The sequence below is a fragment of the Leopardus geoffroyi genome, chromosome B4 (genome assembly GCF_018350155.1).
Source record: "Leopardus geoffroyi isolate Oge1 chromosome B4, O.geoffroyi_Oge1_pat1.0, whole genome shotgun sequence".
In the NCBI taxonomy this organism is placed as follows: Eukaryota; Metazoa; Chordata; class Mammalia; order Carnivora; family Felidae; genus Leopardus; species Leopardus geoffroyi.
The window spans coordinates 134801582-134805500 of NC_059341.1; the positions used below are offsets into that span (position 1 = coordinate 134801582).

The following is a 3919-nucleotide window of genomic DNA, read 5'->3' on the forward strand; positions in this document are numbered from 1 at the left end:
AGTTCGAAATTGGCCATAGTGGGTGTGTTTACACCACAGGAATTGGGAAATGCTACAAATCAGAGCTTCCTTTCCGTGGAGAGCCTGTCGTTACCAGCACACCACTGCATAGTTAACTGTCTTTAGGATAGTGGTATCCAAATGTGTCCATTGTCTATCCCTGGCTGTGTGTCTCACAGGCACTTCAAACTCAACAGGTCAACGATGGCTTTCCTTCCATTTTCCCAAAACATAACCCTCCTCCTGGATGACCTCTCCCGGTTAATGGCATTGCCACTCATCCAATTCCTGAAGCCACAGTCATTCAAAAAGCATTTTGGATGCTCTCCTCTTCTTTGCCCCCGTGTCTAACCATTAAACACTATTCATTCCACAGATGTGCTCTCACTAAAACCTGTACCCTCTTCTCCATTCCCACTCCCACGGATGGAGTCTAGGTCCTCTTCATTTTTCTCTAAAATGATTGCAGGGGCACCCGGATGGCTCAGTCAGTTGAGCATCTGACTCTTGATTTGGGCTCAGGTCATGATCCTGGGGTCGTGGGATCAAGCCCTGTGTTGAGCTGCGTGCTGAGCGCAGAGCCTGCTTAAGACTCTCTCTCTCCTTCTGCCCCTCTCTCCCACTCACACGTGCTCTCTCTCTAAAATAAAATTAAAAAATAAGATGATTGCAGTTCCCTCCAACTGGTCATACTGTCTGTCATTTGTCTCTTGGCTACAAACCAAAGTGAATCTTTAATTTGGTCTGATGCCCCTTCCACTGGTTGAGAAATTCCCCACCTTGAAGAAAGCAGAATTCATTTCCCATCATAGACTTTGAACCTCCCAGTTCCTGGCTCCTCCAATTTCCTTGCAGCTGGAACCAGGGAGGTTACCTAACCTTCACTAGAGACATGCACCCTGCCGTCCATTACGGCCGTGGGCAGCAGCACCGGCAGCACCCAGGGCCCAGTGCAGGTGGCAGAATGGGTTATGACACCCAGTGTTGAACGGCCTCAACAGCCAGCACCTTCCCAAACTGGTTCTGTGGCATAATGTTGGCTGGGATCCCAGCTGCTGCCTGTTTTCTGAGCCCAACTCCCCATCATGCCTGGTGTTGCTGTGAACTCTCCAACATCCTTTCAGTGTCTGCTGTGCTAGAAAAATCAGTCAGCAATTTGGTTCTCAACTCTCAATATTATCCCCTCTCATCCCCACAACTTTTCCTTATCCACTCTTTTTTTTAATTTTATTTTAATTTTTTTAAATTTTACATCCAAATTAACATACAGTGCAACAGTGATTTCAGGAGTAGATTCCTTAATGCCCCTTCCCCATTGAGCCCATCCCCCCTCCCACAAACCCTCCAGTAACCCTCTGTTTGTTCTCCATATTTAAGAGTCTCTTATGTTTTGTCCCCCTCCCTGTTTTTATATTATTTTTTTTGCTTCCCTTCCCTTATGTTCATCTGTTGTGTGTGTTAAAGTCCTCATATGAGTGAAGTCATATGGTATTTGTGTTTCTCTGACTAATTTCACTTAGCATAATACCCTCTAGTTCCATCCACATAGTTGCAAATGGCAAGATTTCATTCTTTTTGATTGTCGAGTAATACTCCATTGTATATATACCACATCTTCTTTATCCATTCATCCATCGATGGACATTTGAGCTCTTTCCATACTTTGGCTATTGTTGATAGTGCTGCCATAAACATGGGGGTGCATGTGCCCCTTCGAAACAGCACCCCTGCATCCCTTGGATAAATACCTAGTAGTGCAATTGCTGGGTCTTAGGGTAGTGCTATTTTTAATTTTTTGTTCCAGTCCACTCTTTTTTCTTAAATAACTTCATTTATTTATTTTGACAGAGACAGAGACAGCATGAATGGGGGAAGGCAGAGAGAGGGAGAGAGTCCCAAGAAGGCTCTGTGCTGCCATCACAGAGCCCAATGTGGGGCTCAAACCCATGAAGATGTGAGATCATGGCCTGAGCCGAAGTCAAGAGTTGGACGCTTAACTGACTGAGCTACCCAGGTGTCCCTCCTTATTCACTCTTAAAACATTCCTAAAAAGCTCATCATTTCATTGTAATGTCATCTGACATTTTCTACCCCTTTCCTCAGCCAAAAGAATAGTCTTCTGAGAGTCCTTTGTCTATCTTTTCCATTCCTTGTTCATGTCCCATGTTTTGATCAGGTTCTTTTCAGATCAGAACCCACTGGAGAGTCGATTCCCTGGGTAATGACATTATTTTATTTAGATGCTCCCTCTTTTCTATTTGGATCAGTTTTTGACCTACTGTTAGAACACCTTCCTGGGCTTCTTGTAGGCCTGCTGTCCCGTCCCCTAAACTGGGCCTTCACCGCATGGTACACAGAGCCTCATGCAGCCTATAACTGCATGGCAGCATATCCTGGTTCTGCACATCTCCTTACAGCCTCACACAAGTCCTTTGGACTGATCCCAGGGCTGTGTTGTAGCTTCAGTTGGCCTTGCTTGACTTTCTGTGCTCCTTCCAAGAATATCTCCCACCCAATCCAGTCAAGCTCCTAGTCCCTCACCTCAGAACTGTCCCTGAGAGGCAGGTCCCCCTCCAGGCTCCTCTAAATACAGACTAGGCCCCTGCCACCCTTTCGGGCCCCCATCACGGAGGCTTCCTCTTTTCTCTGAACATTTTGAGATCTCTATGGTGAAGTCTGAAACAGCACGATTGCTTTCACCAAAGTGTCCCCTTTAGTCAGAGTAACCTCAGAGTAGCAATTTTTCAAACTAATTGTGTCTACGTTTTGGATTCTGAGACATGAAACTATCCATTACACAAAAGTAGAACCTATCAGCCTATACTTACAGGAGAACTAAACTTTTTTGAGATGCCTTGATAATTAAACATTCTATTTTTTGCCAAACTCCTCTTCCTGCGACGGATTGCCTCTATCTCGCTTAAAGACACTACCATCTAGTCAAACAGGTGAGAAACTTTAAAGTCGTCTTTAATGCCACTTTTGCCCTCATCCCCAATATCTGTGTGGCTGCCATGTCTTATCTCTTCGACTTCAGTTTTGCTCCACATAAATCCACTCTCTTCCCTCTTCCCCCACTCTCTAGGCCTTGAGCCTAGATTGGCCTTAAGCCAGCCTAGGCCTGGATTGTTGAAATGGGTTCATTAATCCCCTCACCTACGAGATTCGGGAGCTGCAGTAGTAGAAAGTATCATAAAAGAATAACTCAGGGGGTTGATGGGGGTGGGGGGGGTGGGTGATGGGTATTGAGGAGGGCACCTTTTGGGATGAGCACTGGGTGTTGTATGGAAACCAATTTGACAATAAACTTCATATATTGAAAAAAAAAAAAAAAAAAGAATAACTCAGGGGGGCCCAGTTCTAGAGTATCTGAAGATTCTGCTCTTTCATGAAGCTCATGTCCCATAGGTCTTCTAGATTGTCAAGAGTCTTCAGAAGGCATCTCCATTTGTCCACAGCTGTTGGAGAACATGGCAAAGACAGTGGAAGAAGAAGTTACATCAGCCAACCATTTCTCTTTGTATTCCACTAATGTTTAAATCTCACTGAACATCAGAACATCTTGAAAATACAATTGCTTAAAAGGTATAAAGACACAGAAACAACCTAACACTAATAAGAATGGTATAATAATTACCGTGTGTGTGTGTGTGTGTATATGTATGTGTATATACATATATACAGTATATAATAATAATGGTATTTTTCAAAACTGAAAACCAAGAAACACAGAAAAGCATTTCTTACATGATGCCAACAGGAAATTGAATCATCATGGGCCTTGCAAAAATCTTTAAAAAATATATACAATATGTGGGGCGCCTGGGTGGCTCAGGTGGTCAAACATCAGACTTCACCTCAGGTCATGATCTGACGGTTTGTGGGTTTGAGCCCAGTATCGGGTTCTGTAATGACATCT

General features: G+C 44.1%; 1 long non-coding RNA gene across 1 annotated transcript; it reads left to right on the top strand.

Annotated features, from left to right (window-relative positions):
* The first annotated feature begins 1939 nt into the window (after nucleotides 1-1939).
* On the top strand, nucleotides 1940-3633 carry LOC123591527. Its single transcript, XR_006709390.1, has 2 exons — nucleotides 1940-2948; nucleotides 3409-3633. It is a non-coding gene; the product is annotated as an uncharacterized LOC123591527 (long non-coding RNA).
* Nucleotides 3634-3919: the final 286 nt, after the last annotated feature.